This window comes from Callithrix jacchus, chromosome 17 (genome assembly GCF_049354715.1).
Source record: "Callithrix jacchus isolate 240 chromosome 17, calJac240_pri, whole genome shotgun sequence".
Taxonomy (NCBI): Eukaryota; Metazoa; Chordata; class Mammalia; order Primates; family Cebidae; genus Callithrix; species Callithrix jacchus.
This window is the reverse complement of record NC_133518.1, coordinates 4,399,730-4,417,615: the sequence shown is the minus strand read 5'-3', so window position 1 is coordinate 4,417,615 and position 17,886 is coordinate 4,399,730. Positions and strand designations below refer to the sequence as shown.

General features: G+C 44.0%; 3 pseudogenes; 2 read left to right on the top strand and 1 right to left on the bottom strand.

Annotated features, from left to right (window-relative positions):
- Positions 1 to 2,978: 2,978 nt before the first annotated feature.
- LOC118150961 (large ribosomal subunit protein uL30 pseudogene) lies at positions 2,979 to 3,727 on the top strand (annotated as a pseudogene).
- A 1,590-nt stretch (positions 3,728 to 5,317) lies between these two features.
- Positions 5,318 to 16,660, top strand: LOC144579998 (haloacid dehalogenase-like hydrolase domain-containing 5; annotated as a pseudogene).
- On the bottom strand, positions 5,850 to 6,794 carry LOC144579997 (aldo-keto reductase family 1 member B1 pseudogene; annotated as a pseudogene).
- Positions 16,661 to 17,886: the final 1,226 nt, after the last annotated feature.

Genomic DNA, 17,886 nt, shown 5'->3' with positions numbered 1-17,886 from the left:
GGCTGGGGGACGATGGGGTCTTGTGCTGGGTTGCCATTGTGTAGATGGAAGGAGTGGGCAGGCTGAAGGGTAAACATGGGAAACCACAGTTAGGGCCCACTGTGGGTGGGAGATGCAGACAGTGTCAGCTAACTCCTCCTCATTTTCTAGAATGGAAATCAGGTTTATGGCAGAAACAACTGGGTGGATGGAGGTGCCACTCACTGAGAAGTGGAGTTGGAAGAACAGCAGATTTTGTGGGGAGGGAAGGTAGAAAAGTCAATGTAGCCAAGTTAAGTTGTTTGCCTCTTCACTGTCATGACATGAGGAGAGAGACATAAACTCACCAGCTCCTCTGTCACCCAGCATATGTTTGAGCATTTGCATTCCGACAAAAAAGGACAATCAAAACAAATATTTTTTTGGCAGCTTCTGGGAATTCAGCAGGGGGAAGTGACAAGGAAGACAGCGGAACAGACATGGGCAGCACAGCCCCGAGACTGCCTGTCTCGTTCCAATACTTAGTGGAGAGTGAACTTCCACATCTGTAAAATGGGCAGATTACCTCCCTCATAGGGTTGTCCTGAGGACCACATGAGATGGTGTGGACCATGCACTTTTGTCCAGTGTTGGTGCATAGTAAGTACTCACTCATTGAGAGCAACTTGTGAGCAAATGTTTAATGAGTGTTGCACTCTAATGGGGAAGATGAACAGGGAGCAAATAGCCTCAAGAGTCATGAGTTGCTGGAGTAGTCAGTCTTACTATTCAGTCTGCCCCTTAGAGTCATGAAGTCAGGTGTTCTCCCCTCCTGGGTTAGTGATGGTCTGCTGGGCTCTGCTCGGGTGTAGCATCTGCGATTTGCATGTGACACTGTTCATTTCTTTATTCTACTCCAAGCTTACCTTAGCAGCTCAACAGCCAAAAAACAGAAAGAAGGCTCCTCGCTTGGGCTGTGCACTCACACTCATGGTTTAGAGTCAGGTTCCCAAGAGTTGATCCCCATGCCAACCAGTCTTAGCTTGCTTTCTTTCTCTTTCTTTCTTTCTTTCTTTCTTTCTTTCTTTCTTTCTTTCTTTCTTTCTTTCTTTCTTTCTTTCTTTTTCTTTCTTTCTTTCTTTCTCTTTCTTTCTTTCTTTCTTCTTTCTTTATTTCCTTCTTTCTTCTTTCTTTCCTTCTTCTTTCTTTCTTTCTTTCCTTCTTTCTTCTTTCTTTCTTTCTTTCTTTCCTTCCTTCATTCTTCTTTCTTTCTTTCCTTCTTTCTTTTTTCTTTCCTTCTTTCTTCTTTCTTTCTTTCCTTCTTCTTTCTTTCTTTCCTTCTTTCTTTCCTTCTTTCTTTCTTTCCTTTGTTCTTCTTTCTTTCTTTCCTTCGTTCTTCTTTCTTTCTTTCCTTCATTCTTCTTTCTTTCCTTTCTTTCTTCTTTTTTCTTCTTTCTTCTTTCTTTCCTTCTTTCTTCTTTCTTTCCTTCTTTCTTCTTTCTTTCTTTCTTTCCTTCTTTCTTCTTTTTTTCTTCTTTCTTCTTTCTTTCCTTCTTTCTTTCTTCTTTCTTTCCTTCTTTCTTTCTTTCTTTTTTCTTTCCTTCTTTCTTCTTTCTTTCTTTCCTTCTTTCTTCTTTCTTTCTTTCCTTCTTCTTTCTTTCCTTCTTTCTTCTTTCTTTCTTTCCTTCTTTCTTCTTTCTTTCTTTCCTTCTTTCTTCTTTCTTTCTTTCCTTCGTTCTTCTTTCTTTCCTTCTTTCTTCTTTCTTTCTTTCCTTCCTTTGTTCTTCTTTCTTTCCTTCTTTCTTTCCTTCTTCTTTCTTTCCTTCTTTCTTCTTTCCTTCTTTCTTCTTTCTTTTTTCTTCCCTTCTTTCTTCTTTCTTTTTTTCTTTCCTTCTTTCTTCTTTCTTTTTTTCTTTCCTTCTTTCTTCTTTCTTTCTTTCCTTCTTCTTTCTTTCCTTCTTTCTTTCTTCTTTCTTTCTTTCCTTCTTCTTTCTTTCTTTCCTTCTTTCTTCTTTCTTTCTTTCCTTCTTTCTTCTTTCTTTCCTTCTTTCTTCTTTCTTTCTTTCCTTCTTTCTTCTTTGTTTCTTTCTTTCCTTATTTCTTTCTTTCCTTCTTTCTTTCCTTCTTTCTTCTTTCTTTCCTTCTTTCTTTCTTCTTTCTTTCCTTCTTTCTTCTTTTCTTTCCTTCTTTCTTTCTTTTCTTCTTTCTTCTTTCTTTCTTTCTTTTCTTCTTTCCTTCTTTCTTTCTTTCTTTCCTTCTTCTTTCTTCCTTCCTTCCTTCCTTCCTTCCTTCCTTCCTTCCTTCCTTCCTTTCCTTCTTTCTTTCTTTCAGATGAAGTCTCACTCTGTTGCCCAACCTGGAGTGCAGTGGTGTGATCTCAGCTCACTGCAAACTCCACCTCCCAGATTCAAGAGATTCTCCTTCCTCAGCCTCCTGAGTAGCTGGGACTACAGGCACATACCACCATACCTGGCTAATTTTTTTTGTACTTATTAGTAGAGATGGGTTTCACTGTGTTGGCCAGGCTGGTCTGGATGTCCTGACCTTGTGATCTGCCCACCTTGGCCTCCCAAAGTGCTGGGATTACAGATGTGAGCCACCACCCACTGCCCCATTCTTAGCATTCTAGAGGCAGTAATTTTCAAGTTTTTGAGTTGAATCTTTCACTTTTTAATTTTTTAAAATTTTTCTTCTACCTGCAATCTGAAAGCAATTGCTCCTTTATTTGAGCTGAATCATTCAGTATCTCCATGCATATCATCAGAAACTGTTTATATTGCTATTCTTGATTTTTTTTCCATTTTAGGCATTATCTGCCAGCTTCCAACTGCAGAGATAAAGATCGCCTTTCCACCCTGATCAGCATAAACATGCTTTCTGACTCTATCATCCTTTCTATCATCCACTCTTTGGCATAACTTTGTGACCTCTCTATTCATTGATTATTTTCACGTGCCTGTGTAGACACCACTGAGTTGCACAGTTAAGGATAACTTTTGGCTCCTTTTTCAGCTGGAACCATGGAGGGTGGAGAAGAGAAAAAGAAGAAGAAGGTTTCTGCTGTGCTGGAAACTTTTAAGAAAAAGCGAAGGAATTTTGCAGAGCTGAAGATCAAGTGCCTGAGAAAGAAGTTTTCCCAAAACATGCTTTGAAAGGCAAGGATGAAGCTTATCTATGAAAAAGCGGAGCATTATCACAAGGAATATAGGCAGGTGTACAGAACTGAAGTTTGAATGGCGAGGATGGCAAGGAAAGCTGGCAACTTCCGTGTACCTGCAGAACCCAAACTGGCATTTGTCATCAGGATCAGAGGTATCAGTGGTGTGAACCCAAAGGTCTGAAAGGTGTTGCAGCTTCTTCACCTTCATCAAATCTTCAATGGAACCTTTGTGAAACTCAACAAGGCTTCAATTAACATGCTGAGGATTGTAGAGCCACATATTCCATGGGGGTACCCAAATCTGAAGTCAGCAAATGAACTAATCTACAAACGTGGTTATGGCAAAATAAAAAAGAAGCAAATTGCTTTGACAGGTAATGCTCTGATTGCTCAATCTCTTGGAAAATATGGCATCATCTTCATGGAGGATCTGATTCATAAGATCTATATATTGGAAAACACTTCAAAGAAGCAAATAACTTCCTGTGGCCCTTTTAATTATCTTCTCCATAGGATGGAAAGAATAAAAAGAACACCCATTTTGTGGAAGGTGGAGATGCAGGCAACAGGGAGGATCAGATAAACAGGCTTATTAGAAGAATGAACTAAGGTGTCTAACATGATTATTTTTCTAAGCCGGTCAGTTAATAAACAGTACCTGCTCTCACTTGAAAAAAAAAAAGGATAACTTTTGCTCTACTGCACAATTCTTTGTATTTCTTAGAGTTAATAATTGTCATACTTTTTCTTTGACTTTGTTTTTTATGTGTCTTTATTTATTCAGACTCTCCTTTGGGTATGTAAAACTCCTGTGAATAATGAATACAATCAAACACTTTAGGTATTATGCCAATTTCATCTTGAAAAACATCTTTTCCTGAGGGCTTTTACCAGTTCCAGCTGGTCAAGGACCAATGATCCTTAGGTCTGGCAGACAGCTGTAGGCATCAGGTCTTTCTTTACCACCAATCTGAGAGTTTCCTCTGCCTTTTCTTTTGAGAAAGAGAGAAAGATACACACACACACACATCATATATACACACATATATATGATATATATGCAATTATATATACACACATATATGATATATATACAAATATATATTATATATACATATATACACATACATTATTTATACACGTTTATATCATTTATACACATATATTATATACACACATATATATCATATATACATATATACACATATATATCATTTATACATATATACACATATATATCTCATATTCACACACATATATATTATATATACACACTATATCTCATATATACACACATGTATATCTCATATATATATATATTTTTTTTTTTTTTTGAGATGAAGTTTCACTTTTGTTGCCCAGGCTGGCATGCATGGTGCAATCTTGGCTCACTGAAACCTCCACCTCCTGGGTTCAAGCGATTCTCCTGCCTCAGCCTCCCAAGTAGCTGTGATTAAAAGCATGTGCCACAACACCTGGCTTATTTTGTTTTTTGTTTTATTTTTTAAAAAGGCGAGGTTTCACCATATTGGTCAGGCTGGTCTTGAACTCCTGACGTCAGGTGATCCACCTGCCTTGGCCTGCAAAGTGCTTGGATTACAGGCGTGAGCCACCGCACCCAGCCTAATTTTGTATTTTTCAGTAGAGACAGGCTTTCTCCTTGTTGGTCAGGCTGGTCTTGAATTCCTGACCTCAGGTGATCTGCCTGCCTGCGCTTCTCAAAGTGCTGGTATTACAGGCGTGAGCCACCGTGCCTGGCCTGATTTTTATTTATTTATTATTTGTTTTATATATATATATATATATATAGATGGAGTTTCACTCTTGTCACCCAGTCTGGAGGTCAGTGGTGCGATTTTGGCTCACTGCAACTTCTGTCTCCCAGGTTCAAGCAATTCTCCTGTTTCAGCCCCCAAATAGCTGAGATTACAGGCACCTGCCATCACCCCCAGCTAATTTTTGTATTTTTAGTAGAGATAGGATTTCACCATGTTGGCCAGGCTGGTCCTGAATTCCTGAACTCAGGTGATCCACCTACCTCAGCCTCCCAAAATGCTGGGATTTCAGGTGTGAGCCACCATGGCTGGCCTGCTGGTTTTGTTTCATAACCTCTTCTGCAAAGTACCAGTGGACTAAAGTTAGAATGGAAGCCCCTAGGAAGCTTCTTCCTGGGCCCTGGGCCTTATGCCCCCAGGGTGGATGGGTAAGGGGCTCTTCTAGGCTTGTTGGGGAGCTGTGCCCCTGCCCAGCTGGGCACACTGTGGGTGGAGGGCATGTGGATGGATCACCCTAGCTGGTATCTTAAGGGCCTACCTCCTGCCCTGCAGCCCTCACCTGTGACTCTGCTTTTATTTTTCCTCCACAAAAGCATTTTTTATTTGAGGCAAAGAGAAGTCTTGCTGAAAGGGTTACAGATCCAAGCAGTCAAAACTCAGCTGTTAGTGGCACCATTTTGACCTGGCAGATTTTGCTTCCCTTTGGTCAGAAAAGGGTATTCAGGTTGTACTTTCCCGAGTGGGGCAAAAAGAAGGACAAAGCAAACTGGAAGAGACTTCTAGTCTACTGACGGGCCTTGTCAGATCCAACATCAAGCCAGACACGCTCTCACTGGCCACTCTATAAGTTGTTGTCCCACTGCTGAATGACACAGGCTATACTACATTTGCAAGGAAAAAAATGAGGCAGGAAACACAGGTATAGGTCACTTATGGACAAGCAGGCATCCACAGCTTCAAAACTCTTCATGGAAAATGTAATCCTTGTGGGAGGCACAGCTTACCAAGGCACAGACCCTCCAGTTCCAGACTCAGTTGTAGCTGAGTAAGGTGGTCATATCCTGGCTGCTCTGTTCAGAGTCAAAGACCTTAAAGTTCTCAGCAATGCATTCTGGTGTCACAGACTCGGGGATCACCACCAAGTTCTTCTGCCTGAGGACCCAGATCAGCACCTGGGCTGTAGTTTTATTGTGCTTGTCTGTGATTGCTTTGATCCTGGGATTCTCCAGGAGGGAAGCATGCTCAGGCTTGGCCCAGGGCCTGTCAGGAGAGCTGAGGGGGCTGTAGGTGGTCACCACAATGCCTTTGGACTGGCAGTACTGGATTAACTTGAGTGAGGTATGGGTGGCACTCAATCTGGTTAACTGCAGGCTTATACTTTAAGCCAGGTTTGTTTAAGATCCTCTCCACCTGGGGATGGTTGAAGTTGGAGATGCCATAGCTTTCACCAGCCCTTCATCCACCAGCTCTTCCATAGCCCCCCATGTGTCCAGAATGTTGGTGTCACTGGGAATCACATTGCCCAACTCATCCAATGGGAAATATTCCTTCCCAGGCTTAAAGTCAGTTGGCTAGTGAATAAGGTCCAGGTAGTCCAGCTTGAGGTTGCTGAGCATCTTCAGGCAGGCTCATTTCAGCAGGCCCTTCTCATGGAACCTGCACCACAACTTGCTGCTGATGAAGAGATCTTCATGCTTTACCACCTTTTCCCTGAGCTTCTCCTGAATGGTTCCCCCCACCTCATTCTCATTGTGGTACACATGGGCACAGTCGATGTGGTGGTACCCAACGTTGATGGCCACCTTCACAGTTCCAGTCACCTGGCCTGGAGGGGACTTCCAGGTGCCCAGCCCGAGGATGGACATCTTAGCACCATTGTTGAGCACAAGGTGGCTGGCCATTGCTGCTGCACTCCCCACACCCCTGCCCGGAACCATACCCCCTCTGTTCTTTAAAGGGGTGCTCCTCCTAGAGGAGCCGGTCCACTGGGAGACCAGCCTGCAGCTGATCATGGATGTCCTCCTCAGTAATGGGATCTCTGGGACTAGCCTGGAGACAGCCCCTTACCCCACCTCCCTGTCCTGGCTAGCAACATGGATCTCCTGTGGATGGCTGAAGCCAAGATGCTGAGGTGAGGACACAAAGCTCTGGCCTTGGCCTGGTGGCCCACTCCTGGCTGCTGCTTGGGCAGTCCTGTGGGCAGTTCCCACTGTCATTCTGACACCCAGGGTAGTTGGACCTTACTTAGGTAGGCCTCATTGCTGCAATAACCTGGCCTTTGGAAGGGCTTTCAAGGATCACTTTACATGTTGGTTACTAAACCTAAACTACAGATTACAAAGTCTGAGGAGAGGATGCTTCACACATGCCCCCTGCCCTGGTAATCTTAACTGAACACTCTCCTCGTGTCTAGTGGAACCTAAACCATGGACACCTTTTGTGCCATATCAGTGCACATTATTCAGTTGCTCTTCCTTCCTTGGCTCCACCCTGCAGCATTGGTTCTTTCACTTTCTTGTTTCTTTGCACCCTTAAGACAGAGGGAAGGGGAAGCAAGAATTTATCTTTTTTGGCAGGGACAGTGATCTCCCTGTCTCATCTAGGCTGGAGTGCAGTGGTGCAATCAAAACTTACTACAGCCTTGAACTCCTGGCCTCAAGTGATCCCCCTGCTTCAGCCTCCCAAAGGGCTGGGATTATAGATGTGTACCATCCCGCAGGCCAAGGATTGTTCTGATGGTTGTATAGACAAGAAAACTGAGACCCAGAGAATAAGTGGCTTTCTCAGGCCATTGCAAGTGCCTACACTCCCTGCTCAGCTGTGTTGATGTCATTGGTCCTGTTTTATTCTGCAGCTAGCAAGCGCAAGTACAGGCTGCCCTTTTTTGGCCCTCAAGGTGCTTACTCAAAGTCCAGCTGACAGTTGCTGTGTACTGTTTGGCTGCTGTTATCTGCATGGGCAGACTCTTGAGTTTCAGCCTGTGGCTGCCCTCCAGTCAACCTTGTGAGTGCTCATCAGCAGAGGGTGGGCACGGCCCAGTGTTGCCTCAGGGCACGTCTTAGTAGCCCCAGAGAGATGGGGGGTGCTCTTGTCACTTTTAAAGTGTGTCTCTGTGGCTTGAAGCTTGGCATTGCCTCTGAAGTATTATTCCTAGAGGAGGGTATGCTAACACTATACCAGGAAACTTGATTGGTTATGTTTCTGTGAACTAAAAAGCAAGAAGTGGATTTCAGTTTATAAACCAGATCTGAGATAAACTTTTCTAATTAAAAACAATTTATTACATACATGACACTGAAACATGCGATGGCTCATGCTTGTAGTACCAACACTTTGGGAGGCCAAGGTGGGTGGATCACCTGAAGTCAGGAGTTTGAGACCAGCCTGGCCAACATGGCAAAACCCTATCTCTACTAAAAAAAAAAAAAAACAAAAATTAGTCAGACATGGTGGCAGGCGCCTGTAATTTCAGCTACTTGGGAGGCTGAGGCAGGAGAATTGCTTGAACCCAGGAGGTGGAGGTTGCAGTGATTCAAGATTGCACCCAAGCACCAGCTATCATATTTTTTTTTTAAATTTTTTATTGGATTTTAGGTTTTGGGGTACATGAGCAGACCATATAAGACAGTTGCGTAGGAACACACATGGCAGTGTGCTTTTCTTTCCTTCTCCTCTTCACCCACATTTGGTATCTCTCCCCAGGCTATCCCTCCCCACCTCCCCCTCCCACTGGCCCTCCCCTTCTCCCCCAACAGACCCCAGTGTTTAGTACTCCCCTTTCTGTGTCCATGTGTTCTCATTTTTCATCACCCACCTATGAGTGAGAATATGCAGTGCTTCATTTTCTGTTCTTGTGTCAGTTTGCTGAGGATGACGTTCTCCAGATTCATCCATGTCCCTACAAACGACACAAACTCATCATTTCTGATTGCTGCATAATATTCCATGGTGTATATGTGCCACATTTTTCCAATCCAGTCTATTATCAATGGGCATTTGGGTTGATTCCAGGTCTTTGCTATTGTAAACAGTGCTGCAATGAACATTCGTGTACATGTGTCCTTATAGTAGAACGATTTATAGTCTTTTGGATATATACCCAGTAATGGGATTGCTGGCTCAAATGGAATTTCTATTTCTAAGACCTTGAGGAATCGCCACACTGTCTTCCACAATGGTTGAACTAATTTACACTCCCACCAACAGTGTAAAAGTGTTCCTTTTTCTCCACATCCTCTCCAGCATCTGTTGTTTCCAGATTTTTTAATGATCGCCATTCTAACTGGCGTGAGATGGTATCTCAATGTGGTTTTGATTTGCATCTCTCTGATGACCAGTGACGATGAGCATTTTTTCATATGATTGTTGGCTTCATATATGTCTTCTTTCGTAAAGTGTCTGTTTTGAATGGGCTTGTTTGTTTTTTTCCTGTAAATCGGTTTGAGTTCTTTGTAAATTCTGGATATCAGCCCTTTGTCAGATGGGTAAACTGCAAAAATTTTTTCCCATTCTGTTGGTTGCCGATCCACTCTGGTGACTGTTTCTTTTGCCGTGCAGAAGCTGTGGAGTTTAATTAGGTCCCATTTGTCTATTTTGGCTTTTGTTGCCAATGCTTTCGGTGTTTTGTTCATAAAGTCCTTGCCTACTCCTATGTCCTGGATAGTTTTGCCTAGATTTCCTTCTAGGGTTTTTATGGTGCCAGGTCTTATGTTTAAGTCTTTAATCCATCTGGAGTTAATTTTAGTATAAGGTGTCAGGAAGGGGTCCAGTTTCTGCTTTCTGCACATGGCTAGCCAGTTGTCCCAACACCATTTGTTAAACAGGGAATCCTTTCCCCCTTGTGTGTTTTTGTCAGGTTTATCAAAGATTGTATAGTTATAGATATGTTGTGTTGCCTCCGGTGCCTCTGTTCTGTTCCATTGGTCTATATCTCTGTTTTGGTACCAGTACCATGCTGTTTTGATTACTGTAGCCTTGTAGTATAGTTTGAAATCCGGTAGTGTGATGCCCCCGGCTGTGTCCTTTTTGCTTAGAATTGACTTGGCTATGCGGGCCCTCTTTTGGTTCCATATGAAGTTCATGGTGGTTTTTTCCAGTTCTGTGAAGAAAGTCAATGGTAGCTTGATGGGGATAGCGTTGATTCTGTAAATTACTTTGGGCAGTATAGCCATTTTCACGATATTAATTCTTCCTAACCATGAACATGGAATGTTTCTCCATCTGTTTGTGTCCTCTCTGATTTCGTTGAGCAGTGGTTTGCAGTTCTCCTTGAAGAGGTCCCTTAAGTTCCTTGTGAGTTGTATTCCAAGGTATTTTATTCTTTTTGTAGCAATTGTGAATGGCAGTTCGTTCTTGATTTGGCTTTCTTTAAGTCTGTTATTGGTGTATTGGAATGCTTGTGATTTTTGCACAATGATTTTATATCCTGAGACTTTGCTGAAGTTGCTTATCAGTTTCAGGAGATTTTGGGCTGAGGTGATGGGGTCTTCTAGGTATACTATCATGTCATCTGCAAATAGAGACAATTTGGCTTCCACCTTTCCTATTTGAATACACTTTATTTCTTTTTCTTGCCTGATTGCTCTGGCTAGAACTTCCAGAACTATATTGAATAGGAGTGGTGAAAGAGGGCATCCTTGTCTAGTGCCAGATTTCAAAGGGAATGCTTCCAGTTTTTGCCCATTCAGTATATTGGCTGTTGGTTTGTCATAAATAGCTTTTATTACTTTGAGATACGTTCCATCGATATGGGGTTTATTGAGGGTTTTTAGCATAAAGGGCTGTTGAATTTTGTCAAATGCCTTCTCTGTGTCAATTGAGATAATCATGTGGTTTTTGTTTTTGGTTCTGTTTATGTGGTGAATTACGTTGATAGACTTGCGTATGTTGAACCAGCCTTGCATCCCCGGGATGAATCCTACTTGATCATGGTGAATAAGTTTTTTGATTTGCTGTTGCATTCGGCTTGCCAATATTTTATTGAAGATTTTTGCATCTATGTTCATCATGGATATTGGCCTGAAGTTTTCTTTTCTTGTTGGGTCTCTGCCGGGTTTTGATATCAGGATGATGTTGGTCTCGTAAAATGATTTGGGAAGTATTCCCTCTTTTTGGATTGTTTGAAATAGTTTTAGAAGGAATGGTACCAGCTCCTCTTTGTGTGTCTGGTAGAATTCGGCTGTGAACCCGTCTGGACCTGGGCTTTTTTTCTGTGGTAGGCTCTTAATTGCTGCCTCGACTTCTGACCTTGTTATTGGTCTATTCATAGTTTCAGCTTCCTCCTGGTTTAGGATTGGGAGGACGCAGGAGTCCAGGAATTTATTCATTTCTTCCAGGTTTACTAGTTTATGTGCATAGAGTTGTCTCTAATATTCTCTGATGATGGTTTGAATTTCTGTGGAATCTGTGGTGATTTCCCCTTTATCATTTTTTATTGCATCTATTTGGTTGTTCTCTCTTTTCTTTTTAATCAATCTGGCTAGTGGTCTGTCTATTTTGTTGATCTTTTCAAAAACCAGCTCTTGGATTTATTGATTTTTTGAAGGGTTTTTCTTGTCTCAATCTCCTTCAGCTCAGCTCTGATCTTAGTTATTTCTTGTCTTCTGCTGGGTTTTGAGTTTTTTTGATCTTGCTCCTCTAGCTCTTTCAATTTTGACGATAGGGTGTCAATTTTGGATCTCTCCATTCTCCTCATATTGGCACTTATTGCTATATACTTTCCTCTAGAGACTGCTTTAAATGTGTCTCAGAGGTTCTGGCATGTTGTGTCTTCGTTCTCATTGGTTTCGAAGAACTTCTTTATTTCTGCCTTCATCTCATCGTTTACCCAGTCAACATTCAAGAGCCAGTTGTTCAGTTTCCATGAAGCTGTGCGGTTCTGGGTCGGTTTCTGTATTCTGAGTTCTAACTTGATTGCACTATGGTCTGAGAGGCTGTTTGTTATGATTTCAGTTGTTTTGCATTTGTTGAGCAGTGCTTTACTTCCAATTATGTGGTCAATTTTAGAGTAGGTGTGATGTGGTGCTGAGAAGAATGTATATTCTGTGGATTTGGGGTGGAGAGTTCTGTAAATGTCTATCAGGTTTGCTTGCTCCAGGTCTGAGTTCAAGCCCTGGATATCCTTGTTGATTTTCTGTCTGGTTGATCTGTCTAATATTGACAGTGGAGTGTTAAAGTCTCCCACTATTATTGTGTGGGAGTCTAAGTCTCTTTGTAAGTCATTAAGAACTTGCCTTATGTATCTGGGTGCTCCTTCATTGGGTCCATATATGTTTAGGATCGTTAGCTCTTCTTGTTTTATCGATCCTTTTACCATTATGTAATGGCCTTCTTTGTCTCTTTTGATCTTTGTTGCTTTAAAGTGTGTTTTATCAGAGATGAGAATTGCAACTCCTGCTTTTTTTAGCTCTCCATTTGCTTGGTAAATCTTCCTCCATTTCTTTATTTTGAGCCTTTGTGTATCCTTGCATGTCAGATGGGTTTCCTGGATACAGCACACTGCTGGGTTTTGGCTTTTTATCCAATTTTCCAGTCTGTGTCTTTTGATTGGTGCATTTAGTCCATTTACATTTAGGGTTAATATTGTTATGTGTGAATTTGATACTGCCATTTTGATGCTAAGTGGCTGTTTTGCCCGTTAGTTGTTGTAGATTCTTCATTATGTTGATGCTCTTTAGCATTTAGTGTGATTTTGGAATGGCTGGTACTGGTTGTTCCTTTCTATGTGTAGTGCCTCTTTTAGGAGCTCTTGTAAAGCAGGCCTGGTGGTGACAAAATCTCTGAGTACTTGCTTGTTCGCAAAGGATTTTATTTTTCCTTCACTTCTGAAGCTCAGTTTGGCTGGATATGAAATTCTGGGTTGAAAGTTCTTTTCTTTAAGGATGTTGAATATTGACCCCCACTCTCTTCTGGCTTGTAGTGTTTTTGCCGAGAGATCTGCTGTGAGTCTGATGGGCTTCCCTTTGTGGGTAACTCGACCTTTCTCTCTGGCTGCCCTTAGTATTTTCTCCTTTATTTCAACCTTGTTGAATCTGACGATTATGTGCCTTGGGGTTGCTCTTCTTGCGGAATATCTTTGTGGTGTTCTCTGTATTTCCTGCATTTGAGTGTTGGCCTGTCTTGCTAGGTGGGGGAAGTTTTCCTGAATGATGTCCTGAAGAGTATTTTCCAGCTTGGATTCATTCTCTTCATCCCCTTCTGGTACACCTATCAAACGTAGGTTAGGTCTTTTCACATAGTCCCACATTTCTTGGAGACTTTGTTCATTCCATTTTGTGCTTCTTTTTCTAATCTTGGTTTCTCGTTTAATTTCATTGAGTTGGTCTTCGACTTCAGATATTCTTTCTTCTGCTTGGTCAATTCGGCTATTGAAACTTGTGCATGCTTCGCGAAGTTCTAGTATTGTGTTTTTCAGCTCCTTTAATTCATTCATATTCCTCTCTAAGTTATCCATTCTTGTTATCATTTCCTCATATCTTTTTTTAAGTTCCTTAGTTTCTTTGCATTGATTTAATACATGTTCTTTTAGCTCACAAAAGTTTCTCATTATCCACCTTCTGAAGTCTAATTCCGTCATTTCGTCACAGTCATTCTCCGTCCAGCTTTGCTCCCTTGCTGGTGAGCAGTTTTGGTCCTTTGTAGGTGGTGGGGTGTTCTGGTTTCGGGTGTTTTCCTCCTTTTTGCGCTGGTTTCTTCCCATCTTTGTGGGTTTATCCACTTGTTGTCTGCGTAGTTGCTGACTTTTCGATTGGGTCTCTGAGTGGACACCCAGATTGTTGATGATGAAGTATTTCTGTTACTTGGTTTTCCTTCTACCAGCCTAGCTTCTTTGCTGTACAACTGCTGAGGTCCACTCCAGGCCCTGCTTGTCTGGGGTGCACCTCTAGCAGCTGTGGCACAGTGAGGGATGCTACCCGTTTCTTTTTCTGCTATCTTTGTCCCAGGATGATGCCTGCCAAATGTCAGTCTTTTGGATATAGAGGGGTCAGGGAGCTGCTTGAGGAGACAGTCTGTACTTTTTTGGAGCTCAATTGCTGAGCTGTGAGCTCTGTTGTTCATTCAGGGCTGTTAGGCTGCTATGTTTGATTCTGCTGCAACAGAGCTCATTAAAAAAACCCTTTTTTTCTCAAATGCTCTGTGTTGGGGGGTTCGGGCTTTATTTTTCGATGTCCCATGAGGTGTCCTGCCCAGCTAGAAGGCAGACTAGCCACTGTTTGGCTGCCGAGGCTCTGCCCTGCTGTTGTGTGATTCGCCCTGTTCCTGCAGGCTCTGCTGTGGCCTCCGCCACGCCCTGCGGCGGAGTCTCTTCGTTGTAGCATGTTGCCTCAGCAATGGCAGGTTGCGTCAGCAGTGGGTGTGTATCTCAGTAGGGACGGGTTGCCTTGGCAACGGGAGGCTGCGTCAGCAGTGGGCATGTATCTCAGTTGGGGCGGGTTGCCTCGGTAGTGGTGGACGCCCCTCCCCCACAGAGCGTCTCGGACCGTCTGCTCAGGATAGTTTGAAATCGCGGTTTTTTTCGTCCCACTGGGTATCCCAAACGATCTGTCCCTGCAATCCCCTGGGCTGGCCTACTGTCCAAGTCTCGTTCGGTCTCAAGTCCAGCCCTCTCAAGTCTCAGGTTGCCGGTTCAACAGGGCACCCGGACAAGCATGCCCTGTGGGGATTGCTGGGTAGGGCCGGCCGCCGCCACCCCAGCTGCCGGCTTCGCCAGGCAGAACTACTGCCTGGCGTCCCATGGCTTTTTTATACTTGGGAGTTTCCCCGTTCTGTGGGCAACAAAGATCAGTCTGGAAATGCAGCTCTGACTCACCTGTTTGCGCATTCGATGAGAGCTCCAATCCTGGGTTTTTCTCACAGTGTCATCTTGAGTCCTCCCCCACCAGCTATCATATTACTATTCCACATGGCAGGAAGGAGTTGGGGAGGCCAGAGAGGAATACCCTGTTACCAGTTTATCTTGTTTTATTTTTTTAGATGAAGTCCTGCTCTTTCACCCAGTCTGGAGTGCAGTGACAGAATCATGGCCCACTGCAACTTCCACCTATCAGGTTCAAGTGATTCTCCTGCCTCAGCCTCCCAAGTAGCTGGGACTACAGGTGTGTGCCATAACACCTGGCTCACTTTTACATTTTTAGTAGAGACAGGGTTTCACCATGTTGGCAAGACTGGTCCTGAATTCCTGATCTCAGTTGATCCACCTGCCTCAGCCTCCCAGAGTGCTAAGATTACAGGCATGAGCCACCATTCCTGTCCTCTGTCCCCAATTTTAAGGCTGCTTATTAAAAGTTTAGCCCAGGCCAGGCACAGTGGCTCACCCCTGTAACTTTGGGAGGCTGAGGCAGGCAGATCACAAGGTCAAAAGATCAAGACCATCCTGGCCAATCTGGTGAGACCCTGTCTCTACTAAATACAAAAAGTTAACCAGACATGGTGGTTCATGCCTGTAATCGCAGCTACTCAGGAGGCTGAGACATGGGAATCACTTGGATCTGGGAGGCAGAGGTTGCAGTGAGCCAAGATTGTACCACTGCACTACAGCCTGGTGACAGAGTGAGACTCCACCTCAAAAATAGGAAAAAATTTAGCCCAGCATTTGTGCGTTTCTTGACTGTAGCTTAATCACACAGCCATGCCTTATTGCGAGGGTGGCAAGGGAAGGTCTTTTTCACACTTAGTAGTAGTATGGTCAGCTGAAGCAGACACCAGCAAAGATGGGGAGAAGGGCAATGGTCATCTGCCCAGCTCTACAGCAGGATTTAAGATCTAGAATCAAACTGAGTTGCAATACTGGCTCTGTTATCTTGAACACATTACTGAATCTTGTGGTGCCTCAGTTTTTTTGTTGGTATAATGAGGATATTAGTGTCCTCTCCTAGGAGTTTTCTGAGAGGGAAATGTGAAACACCACTTCCAGTGCCAGCACACTGTCTGCTACATGCCAGCTCTTACTCTGGGGAAAGGCTGGTCTGCATGGGTGCTGCTTAGAAAATGGCAGTTGTGTTCTCTAGAGGGGCCCAGAGATCAGGAAGACTGAACTGCTTCATGGTCGTTTCTGGCAGGTTTGGCCATGGCACCTTTCTGCTTTTCCTGGAAACCATTTACCAGAAAGTGACTGGCAAGGAGCTGAGATATGAGGGCCTGATGGTCAAACCCAGCATCCTCACTTACCAGTATGCAGAGGAGCTGCTCAGGTAACAGGCAGAGAGGCAAAGCTGGGCTGACCGCATCCAGAAGCTCTATGCTGTGGGGTAGGCTCTACTTCCCCTCCTCCATCTCTTTCATGATGTCTCCTTCCCTCCATCTCTTCTCTTACCCCGTTTCCCTGTATCTGATTCACTCTTCTGCCCTGAAACTCTCCTCTGCTCCCTTTGCTTTGCAACACTGAGTTAGAGCTTTCTTCTTTTTCCTTTTCCAGTGTGGCTGCCCCTGCTGGGACAACCCTATGTCTGATGTGTATGATGCCAATCTGTTCCACCAGTACCTGCAGAAGGCAACATGTGATGGGGTGCCAGAACTTGGGGCTGGGGGCCCACGGCAGTAACAGCCCTCAGCAAGTCAGAGCTGCATTTCCATCCTGGTGTGCACAGGCATGTACAATCCCAGGGACCTGCAGTCCATGGAACCTGTGCTTGGAGGAGTGAAGCCTCCATTCTATGGGCACTGAGACTTCTGCTTCAGTTCAGGGCTCATGGAGGCCTCCCACATGGTGAAGGACATGAATGAGGCTGTGCAGCTGGTCTTCTGCAAGGAGGGCTGGGCTTGGGAGTGAGGACAGTTTGGTGGAGGTGAGTGGGTGAGGCCCATTGGCTGGGCTCTGACCCATCACTGGGCTCAGGTCAGGGCTTGGTTCCCTTGCCACCCTTTCTGCTGCTTCACGTGTGTGGTGTTACTGGTTACTTGGAAGAAAACATGGCTCTTTTTTCCTGCTGGGTAGCATTCTCTATGGAACTGTTGGAATTTTCTGGGCCCAGTTTCCATGTGCCTCTCCTGGCAGTCTAACCCCAGGCCAGTCTCTTTACTGGTGTGCCTCAGTGTCCTTCTCATTTCAGTAGGGACTTCTGGAAAGGGGGAGCAGTGTGGAATACTGTGGATGACTCTGCAGAGCCTTTGCTGGCACTGAAGGAGTGTGTCTGGTTGGCAGAGTATCTAACACCAGATGCTACTTTTTACTGTAGTTTATTACCCAGAGATTTGGGGCTAATTTTTTTACAATTAAAATAATAAATAGTCACAATGCCCTCTCTTGTGAAGCTCTGTCTGGAGTGTACTCAAAGTTTTGTGGGCAGAAGAGAGAGAGGTAGTGGTGCTGGGTGGCTCTGGGGCTCTGTGATGGGGGGCATTTCAACTCCATGAGGTACCCACGTCTCCTTTCCTACCTCCCGCCCACAAGCCCACACCCATTCTGGGCTGTAAAGCCTGAGGCTGTACAGGAATGAGTTATGCCTGGCTTTGGCATACACTCAGCAACTTCCCTAGTGTGGAAAAGAAGAGAGATCTTGTAACTGCTTTGTTCTAAAGAAAGCAGCTCTTCCTGCAGTGACTCTAGAAAACATGCTGCTTCTTGCCTCCCTTCCTTTAGGAGTAACCAACTTTATTTCTTCATTCGTCTCTGTCACTGGTGGCCTCAGCATCTGCAAATTCTCCAGACAGTTCTCGACCTCATTTTACTCCAGTGGCCGTTTGCATTTGACACAAATGATGTCTCCTTTCCTCGTTCTTTTTTTGTTTTAGATGACCTGTCTGACTTGAGAGCTCATCTGGGCTGCACCTGGAGCAGTTGCTCCAAGACATGATGCAACACTCTGAGAATTGGGGCAGGCTCTGAACTCCGAAGCACCTTGGTGACAGCCATCTGAGCCATTGGCCAGGACAGTCCTGCTGGCTCATAATTGCATTGTGGCCAGCATTTTCCAAAGCATTTTGAAACTGGCATCATCTGTTCATACTCTGTTAGAGCCTCGCAGAGCCCCTCATGGAGAGAGAATTCTTACTTGT